The sequence below is a fragment of the Aythya ferina genome, assembly GCF_964211825.1.
Source record: "Aythya ferina genome assembly, chromosome: 3".
In the NCBI taxonomy this organism is placed as follows: Eukaryota; Metazoa; Chordata; class Aves; order Anseriformes; family Anatidae; genus Aythya; species Aythya ferina.
This window is the reverse complement of record NC_140298.1, coordinates 115,285,188-115,299,811: the sequence shown is the minus strand read 5'-3', so window position 1 is coordinate 115,299,811 and position 14,624 is coordinate 115,285,188. Positions and strand designations below refer to the sequence as shown.

The 14,624-nt window shown below is 35.4% G+C and overlaps 1 long non-coding RNA gene across 1 annotated transcript; it reads left to right on the top strand.

Annotated features, from left to right (window-relative positions):
• Window positions 1–2,096: 2,096 nt before the first annotated feature.
• Window positions 2,097–14,285, top strand: LOC311434933. The gene is made up of 3 exons (XR_014691839.1): window positions 2,097–2,193; window positions 13,916–13,994; window positions 14,162–14,285. It is a non-coding gene; the product is annotated as an uncharacterized lncRNA (long non-coding RNA).
• The last annotated feature ends 339 nt before the right edge of the window (window positions 14,286–14,624 follow it).

Here is a 14,624-nt window from a genome sequence, read left to right as displayed (position 1 = left end):
GATATTTTATCCTAACTGAGTTACTGTGATGTGGGATATATAGATAACAAAGTAAGGATTTGTCTAGAAAAGTGGTCTGTTGGAACAATAAAATAGTTTTGCCATCTTTTGTATGGTGGATAAAGACCCTGGTTATTTGATTAACCTGAACCCTCTGAACTGCTTAACCTCTCTTTCCCATGCCTGCACAACTTGGCACAAAGAACCTCATTGCTCTTGCCACTGACAGAAGTCTGTTTATAGGAGGTGGATGATGGTGCAGAAGAGGAGAGGTCCCTCTTGGCCCAGTTGCTGTCTTCCGCATGCCTTCTGCCCCAAGCCCAGCTCCACAGGTTTGATTCAAGTTCTGCCTACAACTCCTGGCTTCTTCCCCATTACCCCATGGCAGGAGCAGGCCCGTCTCCTCCCACTTTCCACCAGAGAGATGGAACCCCAAGAGTCCCAGGAAGTTGATCACGGACATAAGGGAATGTATGAGATAGGAGGTGTTTTCTGGGAAGGAGACTGGCAGTGGAGGATGATGCTATACTCCCACTGCAACCCCACAGTCTGCTCAGCTGTCATGAGGAGGTTAATGAAGGTTAATGAAGAAAGAGGGAAAGGTTTTCTCCCTGGAATAACTTTGTGAAATCCTTTTCAGCTCTTCACAACTTCATTGACTCTTCTTGGTCTCCTCCCAAAGCCCCCCTTCATATCCCTGGAGCTTTCTTCGAACCCGTATCCTCATCTTCCAGAACCCCACTGATCCTTGCCACTCATCATCACATCTGTCTCTATAAAGCTTTCACAGTTCTTCTGCCATGTTCACAAAATCTAATTTTGCCTAAGATATCTTTAATCAGCTCTGCTACAAGGCATGGGAAAAGATTTAAGATGCTGTGACAGCCTTACAGGAATTACTAACAGTTGCAAATATACTATTTCAAAAGAATTCAAGTGCTGATGAACACCTGTATTTGTATGTGTACATGCACAGTGGGGTGCATGATATAGCCCATGTGACAGAGACCGATACTGCTTGAGTCTTGTCTTTGCATTGCTCTAATGAGGTACTGAGTGGTAAAGGCATTAACTTAAAACTGCTTCCACAGCTGTTTGACATTTCTGTTTATAACAAAACCCATATCATTGTGTGTGAACTATTTGTTCATTTTGTTGGAAAAAAAAAAAAAAAAAAAAAAAGAGGGAAGGAGAGGAGAGGAGAGGAGAGGAGAGGAGAGGAGAGGAGAGGAGAGGAGAGGAGAGGAGAGGAGAGGAGAGGAGAGGAGAGGAGAGGAGAGGAGAGGAGAGGAGAGGAGAGGAGAGGAGAGGAGAGGAGAGGAGAGGAGAGGAGAGGAGAGGAGAGGAGAGGAGAGGAGAGGAGAGGAGAGGAGAGGAGAGGAGAGGAGAGGAGAGGAGAGGAGAGGAGAGGAGGATCTAAGTTTGGAAGAAAATGTAGCTTATCTAAGGATATGTATCAGTGAAGTCTTAGTGCTGCAGGACAGAGGTTCAGGAGACCTGAAATCTTGAATTTAGGCTTGGACAAATCACAGATTTCTGAGTTCTGCTTAGCAGAAAACCTTTGTTTTCAGTTTTCAAGAGGTATTTTCTGCAGATGGACAGAAGAATACAGAGAATTAATTCAATTGCACCCATGAAATATTTATTTTGGAGTGATACTTGTGGACTGTCTACAACAACTCTTTTCTGAACACTGAACTAAAACTGGCAGCAATATTAAATTGTTTTAAAACATCACTTGAGATCAAAAACTACTAACAAACCAAGGAAGCCAGGAAACTTAGCTTTGCTCCTCCCCTGTGTTTAAAATTTTGTCTTCATTTGAAGATGTTCAATCAAGCATAGGCATTGTAATTGGCATGCTTAAAAGCTAACAATCAAACACAAACAACAACAAAATAAGCAAGCAAGGAAACAAACAAACAAACAAAAAACACCCACACATTCATTTTTCTATGTGTTTTTCTAGTGCTTTTAAGTCCTTAGTAAGCATGTATTGGCCATTCTCTAATTATGGTTTTCTTTGGATCACTGCCATATCTCATAATTAGAGCATTTAACACCTGAATTTACACCTGCAATGTTGGCTGCAAAAGGTCCTGGGTTCACAACAAATTAGATTCATTCATCATTTCGTACTAAGAGGGATGATCAGATGTCCACAAAATGCGTCAGTATAAACCCTTTGAAAAGGTAAGCATTTGTAATTTGCCCATTGAGAGTTTAAGGATATACAGTGAAATTATAGAATTGTGTCAACATCCTACTGTTTGCTCTGTCTCTCGTTTAGGGGCAGGCCATGGGTATACTTGCCAGAAACATTTTGAAAGTTGTTTTTCTTCATAGGCTGGATTTGCAGACCCAAAATAATGTAATTTAATCAGAGCTCTACTAGATCTAAAGAAACAGTATGTTCTTGGAAGTCCAAATATCTTCTCCAGTGTCATACAATGTACAGATATGCTTATATTTATCTAGGTTTGGTTTTCATGTTTTATTTATTTATGTATTTATTTATTTTCAGATAGATCTTCTCCAGTGTCATACATGTATAGATATGCTTATATTTACTTGGGATTTAGTTTTGTTTTTATTTATTTATTTATTTATTTTCTTCAGATAGTTATTTTCTGATGCAGAAATGACATACATTCAATGGCCATTCTAATGCTTTCTCATCATCAGGACCTTGGACTGCATGATTAAAAACAAAGGATCTTGAGATTTTTCAGAGCTTAATTATCACCTTCCTTCTCTACAGATGATTTTTCAATTTAAAATTAGTTACCCATGCCCAAAGAATTTATGCTTCAAAGCTGCCACTTATTGGTAGGATTCATATAGTCAGTGAGCTCTGTGAAGATATATCAAAGCTAATGGCAGCCCTGAACCTCAAAAGTAAATTTATAGCACACTGTCATTATATTCTCTGTCCTAAAGTTGTATGTGTTAAACTAGTTAAGTGTTTTCTGGTAGTAAAATATGTAGCCACAGGCAATGAGAAACAGGATTTTTAGGGACATTAAAATCTTTCTTACTATAGGGTATTTGATTAGAAGTGAGTTATAAGTAGATAAAATGTTCAACACAGATACAATTTCAAATGATGGCACTGATTGATTTACTGCATTGAGCTCTGGTGCTCCTGGTATAAGGACACGGACCTCATTAGAGCATGTCCAGAGGAGGGCCATGAGGATGATAAGAGGGCTGTAGCACCTCTCCTACAAAGACAGGCTGAGGGATTTGAGGTTTTTCGGCCTGCAGAAGAGAAGGTTCTGAGGAGACCTCACTGCAGACCCTGTGTCAGAAGGATAGCAAAGTTATGCTCCAAAAATATGAGTCAAAATTAAGCTATAGCATAGATATATCAAAATGGGAGAAAAACAGGATATGGAAGAAATAGCAATATAAGGAGTTTCACTGAGCTTTTAATCTTGAATTTATTCATGAATGAACTATTAATGTTCATTTTTACCAGGATAAAAACTATTGCTTATATTTTATAGAGGTTTTATAGATGTTTAGCTGTTCTAGAAAAAATTAACTCCAGCAATCATTCTACCAGACTGCATAATGCTGAATCACAGAATCACAGAATCACAGAATTTTCTAGGTTGGAAGAGACCTCAAGGTCATCGAGTCCAGAAGAAACATTTTAGCTATTTTAATTAGTTGTTACTCCCTCTTTCTCTCCCATACCAATCTGTATATACAGTAGGTAGTTGTTATATAAGGTAATATACCTATGGTATATAGATATATAGGAGAATATGGCTACAGACTATGGAGGTAACGGTCATAATTACATAAGTAGCACACCTCTTCCAGAAAGGAGACAGATTGTTAAACATTAATCAAACTTTACACTTAAAAGGGAAGCCTTCGTTAATGATCTGTATTTCAGTTTCTTTCCTAATATCTGTCAACATTCTGTTGAGCACCTTATTGATATTAATTTATTCATCCTCACTGCAGTGCTGTGGGGCACGGAACCTCACTGCACCTTTCACTTCAGTAATGCACTGAACAAGCAACAAAGAAACAGGTTTCCAAAAAGACATAGGGATGGAAACAAAATCAGAAGTAGTAAGCAAAAAGTTGTTCATGCTGAGGTCCTGCCTGAGAAGACCAACCATTTTAATTTCCATTGAGGAAGAAAAGAAATCCAGCACTTTCACAGTTTTTGTACCTATTTTAGCCACTGAAGTGCCATAGGGAAGTGGAATGTTCGGAGCTCCATTCATGGGTTTCTGTTGGTGATATTTAAATTTGTTACATCAAAATGATAGCCAGGTTTCACTGAGTCCAGTTTACATAATGAACATATAACATTTTCAGAGAATGACAATACAGACTGCTTCCTCAAATGACACAGAGATGGGAACATCATCATTGTGAGTCAAAGCTGAACCTGGACAGGAAATGAATGACGTGCTAAGCTCTAGGGAATTGTACTGGTGCAAAATAAGAGACTGCTACAGTTCTGCAATAACTGTAAATTAACTAGGGGAGTTGGAGGAATGAGCTTTTAAAATCTAGCACCTAATTCCCTGTAAGTTCTGTTTTACATTTGCAAATATTTTCACAATTACACAAAATGTGTACCAAAACACGCTTACTTAATTTAAAACACAGATGGCATTTTGTTGTGTATGGTCCATATGGACCAATATATTATAGTGGACCAAACCATTAAAACACCTGCTAACACTTATTGTATAAGTGTTAGCAGTCTATAACTGCATAAGTTATCTAAAAACATTCTTAGGTGACTGAGGATAGACTCCATTTTCATGCACTGACAATGCAGATATCGAGTTTACACTTAAAATTATTATTCATCTTATATATTCCTCTCCAAAAGTAATTGATTCATCAATACTTGAAAACATGCTAAATTCAGCTAAAAACAAAGACCAGAAGTACCATTGCACTTTCTTTTTATTAATTGCTTAAAGGTTTAAAGACACTTATCGAGGTAGAAGAGGTTGTTCATTTTAAACATTGTTACTTGGGTTATCAAAACTTGATTTCTATCATATTTAGGTATCTACATAAAATGAAGACATTAAATATTTTAGAAAATCTTCAGATATTACATATGTGGATGAGATCTCTGTATGTGTAGAAATAGGGAAAATGTAACACCTTTTTCGTATTAAATAAATTCCCTTTTACATGAACATAGTCCCTTATTAATATCTCATAAACTTCTTATTAAAATCATGGTTAGAGTTGGATCAGAGACTGACTTTTCTTATTACTGCATCCCTCTCAGTCCCACGTTGAACAGGAGGCTGGACTAGATGACTCAAAAGTCTTCCTTCATAACAACATTTCAGTAAATTGTTCATCCAAATGAGCAAGGCATCAAGCAGGATATTTGAAGTACTTTTTCCACTTCAGTCAGTACACTGTTAATTTAGTTAATGTTCCTACTTTGTACCTATTCCTATGTCTTAGGAGCACTATATTACTGAAATAGCTAATGATAACTCATTTTAGTTTTGTTTTCCTTGTTCTTCATGATTCTTTATACCAGCTGTTGCAGAGTATATATCAACAGTGACATTTTCTTAGTGATTTATCTTTACTTCTAGATGGACAAAATAAATAAATAAATAAATAAATAAAGAGTCTGAATAATGGCACATGTTTATTAAAAAGATTCCCAAATCAGGAAAAGTTTATTGTCATAAGGGTGTATGCTGCACATAGCATTGCATTGAAATAAACCTATTTCCAAAGAACAGTTGGGGAACAACTTTCTAAATTAAGGCATGTAAGGGTGGTAGTCAACCGTACAGGGAAAAATGACCTTTTCAATAATAATATTGAAAATTTAAGTGGTTCTTGGACTTTTTTGGTTGCTGTTGTTGTTTTGTCATTTTCTGTGGTGACATTTAGTGAACAAAATAAAATATTTGAGATTTAAAAAATTAGATGAAAAGGACAATTTCCCTTTTAAAATGTCTGTAAAGAGGAAAAATAAATTCTTATATGTGTGTATGTATAAATATACATGCATATAAAACATTTTATGATATATTCAATTTCTTATTAACTGTAAGTTGATATTCAATAAATTTTCTATCTTATATTAAAAAAAAAAAAAGTTCCTTAAGCTTTTGTCAGTGCTCCAGATGCAAGCACAAGAGAGCAATTGTTTTCTGTTCTTTAATCTTCAAATTTTTTGTATGCAAAGTAGGGAGTTGAAGTAAGTCCTGAAGTCATATTTCTTTCAGTTCTGGCAATCAGCGAAGATTGCCCTTTTGAAAATCCCTTTGAAAGTCTACTAACTTCCCTATTGTAGTTAGTAGAAGGAAATGGGTGTTTCCAGATCTCAGTTCATTTCATCCAACAGTAAATACTAAGATCTCACGTATGCATCACGTCATTAAAATGCCTAATTGTTCTCATTCACTTCAAGTGAATTCAAGTAACTGGTTGATATATAGACATCTATTTTTACTAGAATTCTGTGATAACACAATTTAAGTTCTGGTGCTGTGTCCTGCTCCACTTCAAGCGATTTTATACCACTCCTTTTATCTGTGATGATGGCTACACTTTACACAGATAAACTTGCAATAATATTCACTTGCCACAGGTATTTCATCTTAGTTTGTAGTATCAAAATCAAAAACGTGAATATATTACACAGATATAACCTTGCCAAAAAAAAAAAAAAAAAAAAAAAGTGAATCTCAGGTTTTACCCATTTAAGTCACATTTCTTATGTGAGAATATTCTTAAGTGTGTTTACATTTCTTTTCACATAATACTGTAAAATAGTGGGTTGTTATTTTTGGATCACATACTTGACAATCCATAGGTAGCCTTCTTTCAGTGATAATTAATGGCAATTAAATTAATTAATTAATTAATTACAAATACAATTATTATTACATGATAATAGTGTCCAAAGACATCTGTGAGGGATTATGGCACAAGAATGCAGGGTGCGTAGTAGAATGAAGCAACATCCTCTCCAAAGAGATAATGAATGGTGTATTTTGAAACAGCATAGTGGAGCAACAAGCAGGAAAACCCAAAGAAATGGTGAAGAGCTCTTTGCAAACACCTTAAGGAAGAGATGTCTGGTGCCACTGGCTTAGGTTTGCTGAATGTTTTATGGATACATGATGTGAGTTGTAAAGATATTGTCAGGACAAGCTAAATCTCTTTAATCTTCATTTGTCACTTTGGAAACCAGAAACTTAAGGTGAAACTCATCACAGAGACACTGATCTCATGGATTGACTTCTTTGCTTGTATTGATAAAGATACCTAAAAAGGAAAAGCAAGCTAAGAAATGACAGCAGGTAGTTGAAAACATGATCTGTCTGTTGACATTGGTTAATGTATTTTTTGTGTCTGTGCAAAGGAGAATCAACATTTAAAAGACTCATTACTACTAACACCTTGTTGATCATCTTTAAAAAAAAAAAAAAAAAAAAAAAGTCAGATTGGGACTGAACTCCAAGGAGATAACTAAGAGAGGACATAACTAATTCTGGGTATAAAGTATGTCATATCAGCAACATGAGTTTAGAAAAATTATTGCCACTCTTCAGAGAAAAGATTTCAAAAAGTAATGTCTGATAAAATATGCATTCTATATTTAGGATCTGTAAACTAGAACCACATGGAGTGCTCTACAAGCAAATTAAATCAGAGAAACATTTCACTGATTGTTTCTTTACTATATTTAGTTCAGCATTTTGAAAAGTAAAAATAATGTTATAAAATAACAGTTTATTTTTTTTTTCTATGGATCTTCTACTGACATTTCTGTGAAAGAAGACAATTGAAAACATTATTTTTATTATAAGCAGTATTCTAGTTAAAGTGGTTCTTTAAAAGAGCCTTTTGATTTGAAACATAATTGTTGCCAAACAAGATTCCTCCACTCCTTGTTGTCTGTGAAAGAATCAGAACTTTTTCTGCTGTAATTACCATAATAAAAAATACAATGCACTAACTTTTACATTTATTTTATCCAAAGATTTAATACAACCAATTTCACCTTCAAGCAATTAGAGAAGATGGATTCGGTACTAGATGAGACTGGACTCCACTGCAGAATTACATTACAATAATCTATCTTTATTAGATAGTTAAAACAGCCAGTACAATCATTAGATCCTCTTAATAAAAGCTTCTCAAAATTATTAGAAGCTTTCAATAAACATCTGACAGATTTTAATCAGGTCATTTCACTTGAACTGTGGTTAACTGCTTTGCCATCAAACCCATGGGCTTTGCTGAAGACATTAAATTTTGGCTTTCATAGAAAATGTCTAACATCTTAAATCCTATGTTCAGTACAATTTTCTGTAATGGGCAGAAAATGACTAGTAGAATTAGAATCTACAAATTCCGGGTATATTTATATGTTTCATTTTACTTTAATTGTTTTAAATTAATTTTAAAACTTTTTTTTTTTCCCACTGTCTGACACTAATTAGCATTCTGAAGAAAAGATTATTACAGCCTATGACTAGGCCACCCCTGCAGCCCCCCTGCTACTAAAACCTCACCGCAATACATGTACTCTGAATGATATGAGTGCTTCAAAAAGAGCACTGTTGATTTAAGGGATTGCCTCTGTAACTGTTTTTTAAAGTGAGTGATCTAAAATCTATAAAAAAATATAAATAAATAAATCAAATTTGACCAGGGAATGGGACTTAGATTCAAAATAATAATAATAATAATGATAATAATAATAATAATGAAGTCAAATCTAAATTCTTAGTTCATTTTCAATACTATACTGCTTGAAAATTAGGGCTGCCTAATTCAGGGAACGTTCTGCAATGCAAAGTAAGGAATGTTCTATATACTGTATGAAATGGTGAGTAACAAAGAACCATCAAAACTGAGCCAACTTGAGAGAGTAAGTACATATTGTTTAGTGCTTCTTGGCACAGATATGTTAACTTGGGTATGTGTGAAATTTCCTTTTATCACGTCACGTTCTGGGTTAACTCGTACTACACCTGCTGGTGTTTCTCTGTGGTGCAGACATAAACTGAGCATTTTAATCTCTCCCTAAAATAGACTCTTTTTAAGTTGCATATTTTGTTAGAGAATAGAATGATTCATTACAAGTCCTCAGAGCAAAGGTCATTTCCTAACACTTCATTTGAGTTTTAACAAATATTTGGGTTCTGAGCTCCACCTACAAGATGTACTGTTCCACCTCATGCAACATTAAAGGCTGTGCTCTGGGTACATTACACTCCTTTACACATCTAGCTACATTACACTCCATGAACAGAGGGATAGTGAAAGACTGTGTCTCCTGCTTGAGTGAACACATTCCCAAAATCTGCAGCTGTACTAGTGAATACATCAGTGCTGGGGCACAGGACCTTGCACTAGAATTTGATTTTGGTTTATGCTGCTGAATTTTTAGAAAAGTCTCTGAAGCTGTTTGGGCTTGAATCTATGAGCATTGTCACACACAGTTCCTAGGCAGTGTTCAGGAGCAACACCAGATCACGTCTGAACACTCCTTTCAGAGTATGAATGGGGCAGATTGTGGTAGTTGGTCTCACAGCAGCAGAATAGGAGTGGACAATACTTAGCTTACTCAGCTAGTCTTCCAGTAGTGAGGGATCTGTTGTCATGACCATGCCATCTGTAGATATGATAGAATGCAGATAATATATGTAATGCCAAAGTCCCAGTGCAAGGGTGTTGTTGAAATGTCTTAGGTATAACCTTCAAGAAGCAGCTTTGGTAACACATTTTTTATAGAAATCTAATGGACAGGATGAGCTTGTACCCCATATTTTTCTAAAATTATTTCAGATCAGGAGAATTGAATCATGGTCATCTCAGCTAGCATACTGTTAGCCTGGTTTCCATGCAGTCATGATAGCTAGTCAATTTTCATCTGTATATCTCTTTGACGGTCAATATTCCCCTTAACAACACTTGAACACACTGTCCAACCTACTGCACTTGCCAAAAATGAAGTATTTTACTGGTTGTAGTTATACTTAAAACTGTACCTGTAGGCACAAGCCATGCCATACTATGAAAACTTTTTTGACTTCCAAAACCAGGCAGCTACACATAAATGGCTTCTCAAGACTGGTCACTGGTCCATGTTAGCTCTCAAATCACACCCAGGAATAATGTAGAAGGGTACAAATTGTCTCAGGCCAACATCAGAACAAGAGCAATGCTAACACATCTGTCAGTGCCAGATCTCAGGTCTATTCCCTAGCCTTGCTTTGCTTCCTGACACCGAGCTGATAGCAGGTATTAAACTTCTAAAATTATATGAAAATTACTGACTAGATAGAGAATAGAAATGGAAATTTGTGCCCCTAACAGGAGAAAGATGATGATAATCTTGCAGCTATCTAGAGACTTGGTCAGCTGGACTGCTGTAGATTTCCCTCTGTTGGCTGAGCTCCGTTGGCTGCAATGTAATTTGAAAATCTAGCATACACCTGTATGTAGCTACTTAAGTACAGATATATTAATCTACCAACCACAGCTTCAGTAGTTCCACTGTTCATATAACATTTAGTAGTGATATCATTGCAGTATAAAGTTGTGGTAACACATCAATGAGCACAATATATTATGCCTCTGTTTCAGAGATATTACAAATTAGATAAAACCTTCCTTCAGTCATTAATAATTATAGTGTTCCTCTGTTCAACCATGCAGTCTGCATGTCAAATGCAACCTAGAAAAAGCTAACTCAGCTATTGCTTCATTCAGCAATACTAGGTTTCATTCTTACAGTTAGAAAGCATTTGTAATAATTAGCATAGTAGGCTGGGATTATAATTAAACATGTTCTGATCATGCAGCTGTGTAGGATGCCAGAGCTGTCGGTTAATGAAGCTCAATATGATACTGTCAATAACAAATCTGATAGTTGCTTGCAGGGCAATAGCAAGTTTAACAAATGTTCCTTCATGCAAGTAGTGGATAGAAATTGCTTTCAGTTAATTATGCCTTCAATTACTTTGGATGAATGAGGCAGGAACCTCTAGCCTATTATAAGCCCAAATACATCATTGGTAAGTAAATATTTTGACACAGTGTTGAAACTGACTTCTGTAAAAGCACGTATAATATTTATAAGCATTGAAATGGTCACATATTGTATAATCATAATTCAGTGCCAGCTACAGGAAATCTATGATGAATCACTGCAGTAATATTTTAATTCTGGGAACAGTCAGTAGTTTCTTGAAATATTATAAGAGATGATATGACTGATAAATACCTGTGTCTTGTAATACCTTTAAAAATGAGGAATCAAAACAACAAAACAAGAAAATATATGTAATTATCATACAATAAATTGTATACTAATATATACCATACCGGAAAATCCATACCCATGTATTTTGGAGTAGAGTTTTATATCACATTATATCTGAGAACACTTTTAATAAAAATAGCAAAAGATTGTTTTGGCCTTCCAAAGAAAGAAAAATACTGGGGAGTGGCAGAGAGGGAAGGGGGAAGGATCCTCTAGCTACCCTGCAGGTTTATTTCACGTGGGTCAGGGTTAGGCTTCACAGTTCCTGCTTCATCCTCTCCTGAGGAGGAAATGCAAATATGAGATTATCCTCCACTTTCAGGAAAACTGGTTGTAAAACAGCACAGGTCATGGCAGTTTCTGTCTTCAGGGGAACAAATTGATGTATGGCAATCTGGTGCCAGCAGAGTTGCTATAAAGGTTAGACTTATCCAGTGTAACATCTTAGTTTCTCCATAAATTATTTGTCCTTAAAGCTGGAAATAAGGTCTGAAATCCTATAGCACATGTTATGTAAGAAACTAGACCAGAGAACAAGTGGTTTAATTCAACGAAACATTGTTGAATGTCCCATGATCTATGAAAAGAGATTTCTGTTAAGTATATATTGATTATGAACTGTGTGCACAATTAATTTATCTCAAGAGAAAACAGATCACTTGAATGCCTGTAGATCCGTTTATTATAACACCATTAAGGTCTACTGCACTTTAGTCTTATTCCATTTTAAAACAGTGATCCAATGGCAAATCCTTGAAATATTTTTATAACTGAAACTGAGCTAGTAAACTAGATTTTTTCATGTTAGTTTTTCAGTTTCTAGGGAACTAATTGAGGCAAGCAGAAGCCTTCTTTAGATGCCTTTCCTTTTAAAATATATACCAGTTAGCCACTTGTTTTGGAATTATGCTTCATTGTTCAGCACGTATTGTCCTTTTGCTGGAATGCTAGGGCAGATTGGAAGGTAGAATAGACCTTTACTATTAATGTTATTAATGCATATAGCATTTGAACTATATGTGTTAAATCTTTATGGTTACACTCTGAATAGTAGCTCTTCATTAATACAAATTTTTACATTACTTATTTCTCTTGTCAAATTTCAGGTTAAAACCGCATACCATGCCATTAAAAAACAAAAGGTACATTGCGTCTTCATGATTGAACAAATGCAACAAGTTGGTCTTCTGTTTATACCAAGTGCATGTGATCTCATAGTCTTAGTCTTATCATTTCTGTACTGCAAATTTATTACTTCCAAAGTAGTCCCCTGTTTACAATCAAGAGAAAGTATATGTAAATCATGCAGCTCCTTTGAACTAAACAAGCAGAGAACATGTGATCCACCTACAAGCCTTTGACTAGGTTTTGAACTTTCTAGTATTTGGGTAAGGTAGTGCTGCCTTACTCTAACATGGCTTTGAAATTGTGGTCCAAAAAATTCAAAAGTCAAGCTATCACAGTCTACCTTAGCAAAACTGTAAATTACCCTTTTTTGCTAAGTATTACAGTGCAGTTTAAAAAAAAAAAAAAAAAAAAAAAAAAAAAAAACATTTCCTAGATCTAGTGTCCCAATGGGATTGCTGTGGTCTTCTAGACTTACTTTCAGCTCATGACAAGCTGTATAGTCTATGACACTCTTGCAGTTTCATGTAATTCCATCTTCCACTATGGACCTGTGTCTAAACTGCTCAATGCTTTCGAGGTACTGTCCATAAACCTGATTCTCAGCATCGCCACTTCTAAACACAACAAATGAAGACAAAAAAAAGCTACATAGTAATGGCAGTGCCTTTCTATGTCCATTCTATAAAGATACCAATAAAGGTGAATGTTGCTAAAGACAATGTTGTTTATACATGGTTGAATATTAACATATTTTTCTAGAATTTTTTTTCATGGATTGAATACAGGATAACCTTTGTCACTTCAGGATGTTATTGACTTCACATTTACTTGTTCTCTGGATGATGTAGCACAATTTTTTTTACTGTATAAGACCTCTTTCTTCTACAATAAGATCTCATTAAAGAGATTAACCCACAGTCACCAAAATCATGAGGTTGATCAATCTCAAACCATTCTATGGCTGTAACTTCACTTTGTTACTATCCAGCAGAGTTCTTATAAAACTACTGATAAAAGTCCAGTTAATATGAGCCACATGAGAAATTACTTCTACTCCTAAAAAAAATACATAAAATATATTTAAAAAAAAAAAAAACACCTTGTTTGTATAAGAAATCAAACTCATCAAGTTTGTTTTTAGTATTTCAGAAGGAAATATAATCTGTTTGATTATATTGAAAAAAAGGCTGATACTGTGTATCTCTTTTTTTGTGTGCATCACTGAACATTTTAAAATTGTTCAGATTGGAACTTCTACCGTGTGATTGCTATTAGTAAGCTGCTGTATACATTGTTCTTCTTTTGATTTACCTAAATCAACACAAATAGTTCACCAAAGCAAAAAATGCATGAACTTAAACAAATGCCAGCCACGTGAGGAAAAGAACAAAGCATGTTTCAGCACTAAAAATTGCATGTTTTTACTTATAAAGTTCTCTCAAGTGCAGCTACTGATTTTTGCTACCATTATCTTTCTTGCAGAGAGTATGTCCCTGTTGTTTCTGGAACTCTTACTTCTAGTGCCCCCCAGAATTTTCCTGCTGACTTGATGTCCTAAAAGGTAATGTATTTTTTTTCTCACTAATATCCTCCTACAGTATACAACTATCAGATGTCTTTTCATTCAGACAGCCTAACAGCTTAATATTTCTACCTTTTTTCAGACCAGCTGTTCTCAGCTTAGTTCTTCTTCTTTTCTTAGTTCTTCTTTTCCATCCTGCTTTTCAGATGGTGCCAGACCATGAGCATTTAAAGTTCTATCAGCTGTCATTTGAAAAACTATATTAAATTTTACTGAGGCTAACAAATTGCGTGAAAGTCTTGTTGAGATGTAAACTCTGGAGAATGCAAGTAAAATCCTTAAAGCTATCTGGGAACAGTCATACTACGAGAGTGTCTTTAGCAGGTAAGCAGTCAACATGACAAAAAAACCTGCCCTCCCAACGTGCATGTAGTATTGGAGAGAATACAAAGATAGATAGTACACAAAGCACAGCTGGTAAACTGTGCACCCCAGCTGGCAAAGTGACTTTTAGGGCTCGTATTCTTTAGCTATACTTTCACATATACCAAAGCTACACAAATCTGTCATAATGTGAATGATTAGCACAGAAGGGCCCCAAAACCAAGAAGTGGATCCTTATTGTTTGTTCTTCAAACTTCATATGTAGAATTTGTTTGTCAAGGACAA